This window comes from Fragaria vesca, linkage group LG7, assembly GCF_000184155.1.
Source record: "Fragaria vesca subsp. vesca linkage group LG7, FraVesHawaii_1.0, whole genome shotgun sequence".
Lineage (NCBI taxonomy): Eukaryota > Viridiplantae > Streptophyta > Magnoliopsida > Rosales > Rosaceae > Fragaria > Fragaria vesca.
The window spans coordinates 8,862,081-8,874,566 of NC_020497.1; the positions used below are offsets into that span (position 1 = coordinate 8,862,081).

The window sequence follows — 12,486 nt, forward strand, 5'->3', positions numbered from 1 at the left end:
GCTTGGGAGATCAGTCTATGATTGATAAGATTATTTGGCCTAAGACAAAGAGTGGTCACTACTCTGTCAAGTCAGGCTATCATTTTATACATTCTCAAAATTGCAAGCCTACTACACAGCAGTCTCACTCATCCCACAGTATAAATCAGAAAGTGTGGAAGACGGTTTGGTCTACCCAAACTACTCCCAAGATTCGCAATTTCCTATGGAGAATCCTGGCTAATGTTTTGCCATCTTATCTAAATCTTCACAGAAGGAAAATAATATCTTCCCCCTTGTGCCCGGTGTGTGCTCTGTTTCCTGAGTCTATCGAACACATGTTTTTACAGTGTTCGGGTGCGGTGTGTGCTTGGTTTGCCTCTGACTTGCATTACAAGATCAACCTTCAAGCTATAACTACTTTTGATTTGTGGTTCGAAAATATTATTCTCATGATAATTGACTGCAAATCAATTAGAGAGGAGTTTCTCACCAAGGTTGTTTTTCTGCTTTGGGAAATTTGGAAAGCTAGGAATGCTTTTGTCTTTGAGGCTACTCCAATTGATCCAAGAATTGTGGCCAAGAAAGCTGGTACTGCTGCTGCAGAATTCATCACCTGCAAAAACCACAATCTCATGTCAAGATTAATTTCTCTGTCTCATATGCACTCCAGCCAGACGCAGTCGGGGAGTAATTTGACCCAAAGTTGGAGGCCCCCTCCTCCTGGTCATATTAAAATTAACTGTGATGCAGCATGGATTGAAAGTTCGAAGCTTACCGGCATTTGTGCTATAGCTCGTGATTCTCATGGCTCCCCCTTTGATGGAGCTACCTTGCTGTGCCGAACGGGATCTGTGTTAGAGGCGGAGGCGACTGCGGCGGCGGTGGCTATCGATGTGGCCAAGCGCATCCCTTCTTCTCCAATTATCCTCGAGTCAGATTCAAAGACATTAGTGGACAACATCAACATTTCAAGCAGTACATGTGATTGGAGAATTGCTCCAATTGTGTCTATGATTAGAAATTCAATTACCTCGAACCCATGTTTGGCGTGGTTCTGGATTCCAAGAAAAGCGAACTCTGCAGCCGATTTGGTTGCATCGCTAGTTGTGAGGAGGAAGTGCCCAGAGGTCTGGATTGATCGACCGCCTTCTTCCCTTGTTCATGTCCTTTCCCGCGACGGACTCCCTTGTCCACCCTTTCAAGTTGATCATTTGGAGCATCGATGACTATCCGAGGTTGTGGGTGTTTTTGTTTTCATCGGACCGGTGTTTTTCTTCCTTGTTTTCTCCATCTCTGCTTTCGTTGGGTTGGCTTCTGCTCTTCTGTGTTGTTTTCTGTTTTCAGACGTTTGTTGTTGGTGTTTGTTTTTGGTTTCCTAGTCATTTGCCTCTGTTGCTTGACTTGTGAGAACCTTGTTGGACCTCTTGTATCATCTCCAGGCCTTGGGCCTCTTAATGAAGTTTAGTTGACCAAAAAAAAAAAAAAGAGGAAAGAAAAGAGAATTTGGGGACTTGTGCTCACGTGAAAGGAATAAGAAGGCTGCTGGCTCTTATGTTTAATTAAATAGGGTTTATAGTCTTGGATCAATTCAACGGCTCACATGAAGCCACTCTATGCAATATACATGTTAAAATGAAAAAATAGTTTTAATATATATTACCGGGCCGGGCCGGGATTAAACGGGCCTAAACTAAGTGATCCTGATCCCGTCCCGTTTTATTTAATACGGGATGGGCCGGGACAGGATCCTCGTTTTTGATTTTCAGTCCCGTCTTGTCCCGCGAATTTAAGGGACGGGATCGGGACGGGCCCTCGGGATCGGTTTTGAATGCCCAGCCCTAATATATATGCTAGTTTGCTGAAAACCTGAACCAAGTGAAAAACACTTTGGTAAGACAAAAATTCTAAATTTTTTCATAAACTCCCAAACCCATGGGATGAATTAGCTTGTTCAATATCAATTTTCTTGGGTGACAGTATAATTCCATGTTTTTGAAATTTACTGCAAAGAATTTGAAGATGTCTTTTATGATCTTCTCTGTTTTTAGAGAAAATTAAGATGCCTATGTAGACAACACAAAAATCTTTAAGAGTCCACGGATCTAGAACTCGAACTTGGACGGCGGCCGGAAAAGACTAGCGATTTGGTGGATTTGGGGGGATTGGGGTTCGGGTTTTGGTTTAGGATGGGAATTGAGAGGGGTGAGGGGAGGAGCCCGAGACAAAGTGGCGGTCGTCGTCGAGGGTGGAGGCCACGGTGGTGTCATAGTCGAAGCAGCCGGCAAGTGTTGGTGTCGTCAAGGCGTTGGTGTCATTGAACGGCATTGACGTTGAGGGATCGTTGGCTTCGCCGGCGATGTCGTCGTCGAGAGAGATCGGTAATTTGGTAAGGAAAAAAACACAAAGGATTTGAAGCTGTTCTTTCACAATAACTTGCAGAGATTAATAAGACAAAAATAAATAAAAAATTAATGTACAATACCATAATAACTCCAACTCTAACTAGCCATTTCGACATACCCTATAAGCACACACTCATGTAACAAACTAAACTATGAATCCATATCATACATTATCTACTATTGTTTAGGTCACAATCAACACCCCTATACATGTACATGTTCTATGTCTCAAACACGATTAAACAATGTGATAAATTATTTTTTGTTTTTATTATCGTTATTTTCAATGATCTAAAGAGTAACTTAAATATTTGATACCAACTTGAAATGTTCCATCAATATACGCATATGCAGATGTGGACACCACTAGTAGAAATATTTGTTCTTTTCAACTGTGCTACCACTAGATGAAATCTTGAATTGAAATGTTGAATTCAAATGTGTTTAGGTCTAAACGTGACACATGAAAATGACAAAGTTGGCTTCATATAATGATTTGTGTAAACTGTCCCCCTTCTAAAAGAGTGAGTGTTATCATTCTTTGGAGAAGCCAACCAAATTAGATCTAAAGGTTATTAAGTGGTGGTTCAAATCTCAATTTCTAGAGAGAGAGAATTAGGAAAAAAAAAAAAAAAGGGTTTACTTGTTTCAAAGCATTACGTCTTTATACATAGTTGCCCAGCGGACATGCAAAGCACAAGATATGCGTCCATTGGATACAAACAATGAATACAACATATCAAACTGAACTATTCTAAGTAGTAATAATGTAACTATATACTTGCAACCTTGCCCAATTTTGAGCCACATTCCCGATATTCATGATACCTTGGCATTGTTTGTCGATAACAGATCTTTACGACTCCAGTAATTTACAAGAATAGAGTCCAGAATAATCTGTAACAATAATTGTAAGTTAGAAATTAAGAATAAGAAAACAAGACATAGATGACTGGATGTATAAAATACCTGATTTAAATGTGCTGCAACACAAGGAAGAACAAGTAAACCAGATTCACCTAGTGCACCACCTAGTTGCTCAACCACAGCCACCATTACAGGCAGAGTTTTCTGCCAAAAAAGCATACTCTTAAGTATTTTATCAAAGGAAGCCCCAAAAAAGGTTTTGAAAATGTCCGTTCAAGAGGTGGAGGGGAGATGCATTTCATAACTGATGAAAGAAACTAAAATATTGAAAAATGTCTTTAGTCTTATAGGTCATACATATGGAAAAGTAACTATCTCAAAAGCACAGTACCTGGCTTGCAACAAGGAGAATAGCATTTGCATTTTCCTTCTTCGAAAATTCTGATTGATTACCACCAGAAACAGCTGCGAGGCTCTTAACAGCAACATCATTAAAGGCTAACAAGAGGAGATGCAGAAGTCTGCAATACAAGATTATGATGTAAATATAAGCTAATCAAGTTGAGATAATCAAGTTATGATGACAGACACTGTGATTTGACAGTCTGGTCACCTATATATCTGTCAAGAAATCATATCTGATGCATCATGTTCATTTCTAGATGTAATGCATCATACATCACTTTCTTTTTCCTTGTAGCAAGTGATTAACACCCACAAATACCAAAACATACCAATCTAGATATGTATATATATATATATATATCTACTCTTATATATATAGTACTATAAGCCTGAGAATTCGAAGAATCAATAAATAATGAAAATGCCACTGCACAAATACCATCATCACAGGTTCTGTCATGAGATCTATCATTGCGAAAACACATAATTTCATTGTTATCAATCCACAAACAGAAAACAGGTTTTGCTATTCTAAACATTTATAGCACGAATGGAAACAAAACATGTCATAATTAATATTATTAAGGAAATAACATAACTAAATAGGGTAGGACATATGTTAAGATCATAGCATATTATGCGTCTATCAAATTCCCCCACACTTAGCTTTTGCTAGTCCCTTGACAAAACCACAACTCGATAACATTTACAACAAACACGTCGTCACAGACTTCACAACAAGTGACGAACGAGAACTCTAATGCCCATAATTATTGTCTCAAAATCCCTAATCTCATGGCATCAAAATTAGCACTCAATCAAAGAATTATTCTATGAAGTTTCGAAAGCTAATTGCCATGCATAGATCACATATTTACATGTAGGACACGGAAGAACAATGAGATGATTAAGCTCACCATGTTTCAGACAAATATGATTCAATCTCACAAGGTATGCACTCATTTTTCACTCAGATTTTCTGGCTTAAACACTCAAAAATATGCAAGAGAAAGTATTTTGAGGCGTTCAAAAAGCTTGCATTTATATGAACAAAAAGCACAATAGAAAAGATAATAACCTCGTGAAAGAATCAATCACTCACACAAATGAAAGAATTTTTTGGTTATAATAGGGGCATTTCTGTCTTTCCAGTCGGGAGGGGTGGTGGGGAATCTCGCATCATCTTAAGGGAGTAGATGTCGGTTTCATCCATAAGTCCTTCAATAGAGCCGTTAGCTTCCCTTATTTCAAAACCGGAGGATTATTCAGAAAGATAGAGGGTGAGAGAGATAGAAATCAGTTTCTTCGTTTTTTTTCTAGGGTTTCAAATTTTTCAGTCCTCCTCGATCTGAACCGGCGACGGCGAGTTCGAGAACACCCATTGGTTTGTTCTCCAGAACACCCAGTTCCTCTGCGTTTTCTTATTGATAGAGTAAGAGATGAAACTTGATTTTGAGTTTTGTTGCGATTTGAAGTTTGCTGTTTTGCAGGTTATGTGATTTAGAAGCTCAACGATTCTACATCGATCAAGGGGAGGGCTTCATTATTCGTTTTCAATTTCACTTTTATTTTTTCATCGAAATAAGATTTCAGGTTTATATGACTGATTTGGGGTTCTATGGTGCAGGAGTTTGGGGTTGTGATATTGGGTTGATGTGAGGAGGAGCATGGATATTGTGTATATAACGGCAAAAATGTTGTTTCAAACCAAGGGAGAAGACTTGCTCAACGTGGTCTTTGCCTTATTTATGCCACTCGGTCCCTATCTAATTTTTGTGTGTTTTAATTTTGATTTGTTACTCGTTGTGTTTATCTCTGAAGAACGGGAGAAGACGAAGGGCCCACACTTTTTGAGTAACAAATCAAAACTAAAACACACAACAATTAGATAGAGAAATTGACCGAGTTGCATAAATAAGGCAAAGACCACGTTGAGCAAGTCTTCTCCCTGAGTTTGGAACAACATTTTTGCCGTTATCATATACACAATATCCATGCTCCTCCTCCTCACATCAAAAACCCAATATCACAACCCTAAACTCATGCACCATAGAACCCCAAATCAGTCGTACAAACCTGAAATCTTGTTTCGACAAAAAATGAAAAAATAAAAGTGAAATTGAAACCTGAAAACGAATAATGAAGCCCTCCCCTTGATTGATGTAGAATCGTTGAGCTTCTAAATCATATAACCTGCAAAACAGCAAACTTCAAATCGCTGCATCAATAAGAAAACGCAGAGGAACTGGGTGTTCTGGAGAACAAACCGATGGAACTGGGTGTTCTCGATCTGGAACTCAACAGACTAGCCGTCGCTGTCGCCGGTTCAGATCGAGGACTGAAAAATTTGAAACCCTAGAAAAAAAACGAAGAAACCGATTCCTATCTCTCTCTCTCTCTCTCTTTCTCTCACTCTTTCTCTGAATAATTCTCCGGTTTTGAAACAAGGGAAGCTAACGGCTCTATTAAAGGACTTCTGGATGAACCGACATCTACTCGCTTAAGATGATGCGAGATTCCCCCACCACCCCTAGCGACCGGAAAAGACAGAAATGCGCCTATTATAATAAAAAACTTTGTGAAATTTCATCTTTATTCCCCATTCAAACACGCCTTATGTCGCCAAAGCAAGGGCCAAATGTCATTCCAACCACTTTACAACATCATGAAACAGAACAAAAGCCAAATAATTTCGTTTTTGGGCCTTCCATTTACAACCAAAATTCCCATTTCACAACACAGAATGTCCCATTTTTATTTTTTTTTCCCGCCGAAATTTTCTTTTCTTATAGACATTCAATTCCCCCACACTTGTTTCACATCATTTCATACGACACATCACAATTGCTCTATTAGGCCCAAAGGACAAGGGTAGAGATATCATTGTACGAAGGTCAAGGTAAAAATTGCATGGGTGATGAAAGAAAAGGCTCAATGTAGGCTCAAAGGGAGTTCAACTAAGAGGTGTGCAGCGCACACAAATAGGGACACAAGCTTGTTTGGCAATGGTGTTCATCCTAAAAAGTATCATTTATCCTTTCCAAAATCAGAGGGTTTTATGATTAAAAGTTTTGAAAGTCCACAAGAGTGAGTTCTAGTCATCTAGAGTTCATTAAAAGAGCAATCAATCAAATTGAAAAAATAATGAGGTTTTCGAAAAATTCAAAGCTAAGAAAATGAATCAGAATTTTTCAAAAATCACTCATTAGAAAGAATAGCACAATATATATAGGCTCAAAAGCTCACATTGGGTTCATATGAATCAAAACTCATCTTAGCATGCTCATTTTTATACCAAAGTTTCAAATCATATCCACTACATTTTACATGATTTCCATTCATCTCAATTAACAACCGAACATCAGTTAGAAATCATCTCAATGTTGTGATCTCTTCTTATCCATAATTTCAGAGATTTTAATCATCATAGACAATTAAGGGCTCCTATGACTCAAAAACAAACAAAAGACTCAAAAAGCAAACAAAATTTTTTAAATTTTTGACAATTTTAATTTTTTTTTTTTGGTATTTTTCAATATATGATTGGATAAATATGTAAATCCTTCCCCCACACTTACACTCTACATTGTCCTCAATGTAAAACAAGATATAGCATGCAAGGATAGAATATAAGCATGGAAACATGGATTCACAAAAATAACACACTAACAAACCAATAAAAACGAAAAACAAAATGGAAATATAAAGGAAGAGTTCAAGAAGACAAATCTCCTTTGGTGGCTCGTCCACAGCTACTGTTGAATTGGGTTGCCTCCCAAGCAGCGCTTAATGTTTATAGTCTTTCAGCCTAGACTTGTACCTCCATTTTAGCTCTGTGTGAATGGCGTATCTTGGAGGGGTACTTCCTCCACAATGTGCTCTTTAAAGGCCTCAAAGTTGGGCTTCAATTTGTGGTCATTCACCTTAAACGCCTTATGATGAGTCTAAAAATGACGGCCAATCATCTTCAACTCATTGCTGGTCACTTCACGTTCAATCTATGTAGCATCTCCACGGAAATCTTTAATGTAAGTGGGAACTACCATGCATGTGAAGGACGTGAGGTTCTTGATCGACTAAGTTCCTTTAGCCATATGATATTTCTTGGAATTCAAAGCATAAGTTAGTAAATGTAAAATGAGATGCATAATGAATGAAATGAGATGCATAAAATGAGAATGATAATGAAATGCAATGTAATGAATGAGAATGCAACTATGTTGATGAAGAAACTTTTGGTGGTACCAGACTCGACATTTACAACAATTTAAACCTATGTTTAAGTTAATTTTATCTCTTTAACACTTAGGTACGGGACCAGAGGACCTTGATGTGCAATGGGACTGAAACAGCTACCCAATCCAAGGACTTATTTAATCCGATATACCTTAGTGAATTACAACATTTTCTTACAGTTACCAGTCAAAAGTTATTAGTTTTATTTACTCTGAAACTCACATCTTAAGAAGTAAACCGTAGTGGCGTACAACCTAGGCATTACGTCTAGACATAAATACATTCCGTGGTTTCAGAAGGCTTGGATGGCCAGGTCAAGATGAAGCTGGTAGGACTCGTTTTAGTGGACCACGGAGGTCGAAACCCCTATCGCGCTTACGCACAGTCTATAGTCCTTTGAGATCCAATTTTGGTCCCAGTCACTCAACTCAGCCTAGACACCACCCAATGTGCCCCTTACTCAGCTAGGAAGCGCTCATGTGTCAAACGGCTCGACAAGAGTTAACAAGGACCTTTGAGGTTTGAATTTTGTTTTATTGTAATAGAGATAGATATAAACATAATTATTATCAAAATATATTTTTTTCTTTGGCTGTCACATACAACTTAAGCATTTCAAAATGATATCTTACGAATAAGAATAAGAAGCCTAACCTCCCAATTCCCTACACAAAAGGGTGCTCCTAGTCTGTCTGAAATTTCCATGGTCATAAAGTGTGCACTTATTAAAGACCATGTTCCAGCATTAGATGAAGAGTAGTATCATGCCACAGAGCTTACCAAACTAGCATCCCATCACCTTTCCAACTCCAATGCCATACTAAATGTATCTTGTGACATTTTCTTCTACAACAGATTCACAGTTAGACTTGATTTCATAACCTGAATTAAAAGAAAATGATCTTTACTACCAACTGATTTCTACTTAGCATAAAGGCTTCTTCTACTACCTACTGATTTTTCAAATTATGTATCTGGAAATTTGCACACTACATTAGTACCTGATTGAGGTTCAAGTTAATTTTCTTGGGAGTGATATAGCCAGCAGAATTCTGAAGCCTAACCTCCCAATTCCCTACATAGCACTTCCTTCCAATCCTTCTGCAATTGAGATGACCATAAAGTGCTGATGTAAGGATGGGTGTAGTTGGTAGGAACTCAAGTTTCAACAAAAGAGGAAGGAGAATATCATAACCAAAATGGAAGATCGTTGACCCTCCTTTTGTACCATCATGCCTTCTAATTCAACTTGTCATGAACATCTCTCTAAGAGGTCCTGTTTGGGACCTGACAGTCTGGTCACCTATATATCTGTCAAGAAATCATATATGATGCATCATGCTCATTTCTAGATGTACTTCTGGTATCAAAATCACGATAGACGTCTTAAAGTAAAAAAAAATTCAATCAATTTTATATCCAATTAATCTAAAATAAGTTAAACAATGAAAAATTATAAAGTATAATTAGCCAAAACTGACATGTCACAGCAGAACAGAGAAAAGCATACCTCTCTCCTTTCAAATTCAATCTTCTCCTCTTCCGTGTCATTCACCTATTACATTGTAATAGTTTGACTTCCGTACACGGGAACAAATAACGCTGAACAGACAAATTTGTTCAACAAAATGTTAGTAACTTGGAAAACTTGCCCGTAACTAATGCTTTCCATTTCTCACTACTGAATTTAGCTTCCAAATCAGCCACATCATTTGTCTAAATAACATAAGTCCACCAACGGCATTAATACATGAAATTTAGCTCAAATATAAACAAATAGGAATTATCTATAATATAGTCCTGTTAAATAAAATACTTTCTAACATGAGTGTTGTGCATTATGATCCACGCTTTGCATTTAAAATAAAAAACACAGCCAGTTTACTAGAAAAAAAAAAATAACACTTAATTATGTTCCCCTTTACGTATTAGACCAAGGATCAAAATGTTTCATCCTGCAAAAAAGAAGCATATTGATAGTGTCTAAAACACAAATTGAAAGCAGATGAAAATTGAAGCGTGCCTGAAACTCTTCAAACTGATGATATTTAAATTTGAACAGAAAATCATTCAGCATATATCCAATAACTAAAACTGAATGCATACTAATACAAACAATAACATGGGGTTTTTCTTTCTGTATTAAGAATAATAGCAGACAAAAGATTTGTAGCAAAGAAACAAATGAGGTCACTAACCATAATTGACATCTGCAAAGTGTACTGGAGTGTATATGGATCATTTATTTACTTCATCCCTCTCTGCAGCTGTAGCTTTCAAAAGAAATAAACCCAGATTAATCTCAAAGCTCCAACATTCAAAACCAAATTCAGACACAATTCAACTCAAAATTGTAACTTGCGCAATTGAAAGAGGATGGAGGAACAATACCCATTCTTTTTTCTTCCGATCAATGTCGGAACCCGTACCCATTCTTGTTTCTTCCTTATGGTCTTCAATTTTCATCTTTCAATTGTGGTTGACCTCAAGATTTTTTGGCCTTCAGTTGTGGAGATGGATGTGTGGTGGCTCGGAGGAGGGCTGGGTTCTGTGTCGATCTAATCTAAGGGCTGGGTTCTCGCAGCTTTGCTCTATACCTTATTTACTACTAGAAATTAGCAAAAGTTAAGGAAAATAAAAATAAAAAAGAACTTTAAGAGGGGTGGTGGAAGAGAAACAGTATCCCAAACTCCAAGTGCACCTTTCAGATTTAATAAATGAATCGAGAACTGTTGTTACTTTCTCTTAAGCTGTTATGTAAACCAAAAATCTCAATACACATGGATATTAATTAACCTTTCAATGAGAGTGGATTTCGTCGAGAAGTACCACTCCCTCTATATTGAACAATTCTTAGTAAAAGCTGAGTAGTTATTCTTGCGTTGATCTACAACCAAACATGCCTAAAAAAAAGTTGATTGCACATTAATAGACTCGAGGGAAATTAAAATATCAAATTCACCAAAAAAAAAAGGTGATTACTTAACATGGAGAGTCATGTCATGACTGATATGACTTTCCTTGATTCAAGCAAGCTCTCTGTCTCGAGCTTTCTCTTGTACCCGTTCTTTGGATCAACTGCAACGGTCTATCACCAGAAATAGAAAAAGATCAAAGTATAGAAGAGACTACCAATATATTGAGCTGGAAAAATGTCATAAAAATCTACATGGAAAATAATACATCATAACTGAGAAGTAAATAATTTTGTAACATCAGGCATACCTCAAAGTGAAGTAATTGATCAGATTTCAGATAGACACCAGCTGAAGAGCAGTATATGTAACTGTAAATCACTAGAATTGTTTAACAAGCTTAAAATTGGCTATCTTACATTGGTGGAAATAACATTTTAGCATCAAATAAAACATGGTCCCACCACTTTAGTATTTGAGCAAATCTAAGAACTATCTATTTAATCAAAGCACCATTTATTCACATTTCCAAAATTCATTTTTCCGATTTATGGTTCATTTCTTTAGTTCCATTTTGAGTCACAATCACATCTATACCTATGGAGTTACCTGATCTTCTCTAAAATCCCAAATGTGTCAGCAAGCTTCAAGGACTGGCATTTCAATTACTCCTTTGCATGAGCGATGAAAGCAATCTTCATCCTGTAAATACATATCATCAGTTTGTAAATAAAGAAAAAAAAATAGTCCTTAACTCTTCAGAGGAATCCTAACACCAAAAACATGCAGCGAAAATAGAGTACTTGATCCTCAATTCACTAAAAATTCAAACCAATTCAGATTAATCATGTTTTCTCATATATAAGCCAACAATTTTTAAATTGTATCAGGCAATGGCTAAATAAGAACACTATCAAAGCAATATTATCTTTTTCAAATTGCACAATGATTTCAGCATACCATCTAAGCAATTGAGCTGAAACTTACACCCACCATCTCGAGTATCCAGCGAGCTCCAGTTACCTCCTCAATCTTGTATTCTGGTGGCGTGCAATAGCGAAAAACCAAAACAAAAAACATCCTTAGGTACAGATCATTACTCTAAAACACAAAGTATACAAATTTTATGAGTAGAAAACTAACCTAAACACTCTCTCTCTCTCTCTCTCTCACTAAGAACATTGGGGGAAAAAACTACCTTATGCATAAGCATATAAATGTAGTTTGCTTTAGCCTTAGTTGGACCAGTTTGATAATTAACAAAGAATAATAATTTTAAATTAAGGAATGTGTTGACCTCTTCTTTGACACACTGCACAGAGATGCAAAATGTCTGATCTTCTACCATGGCACCTTCTACACCCTTTATTTCTTCTTCCAGTGCCTTCATGATCTGCAGCAAGTTATTTTTGCTAATAGATATATGATGAAATATGTGTGAATTCTTAAAACATCATAAATCATTAAATCCTCACAAAATGCAGAAGGAAATTCATTACCTCATTGTCGTGATCTCCTATGAACCTGCAAAATTGAGAGAGTAGTGGGAGTCATAGTTAGGTAAGTAGGATCAACTGACTTCAATTTATTTCTGGATTTTGGGGGTAAAACTGTGCAACCGATAGAAACCTATGTTATACCAAGTAAAGAAACCCAATTTCCATTTTATTGAACCGAAA

General features: G+C 37.0%; 1 non-coding gene across 1 annotated transcript; it reads right to left on the reverse strand.

The window, feature by feature from the left end:
• Positions 1 to 385: 385 nt before the first annotated feature.
• Positions 386 to 1,324, reverse strand: LOC101305224. Its single transcript, XR_185341.1, has 2 exons — positions 758 to 1,324; positions 386 to 595 (listed from the first exon to the last, which is right to left on the reverse strand). It is a non-coding gene; the product is annotated as an uncharacterized LOC101305224 (transcript).
• Between the last annotated feature and the right edge of the window lie 11,162 nt (positions 1,325 to 12,486).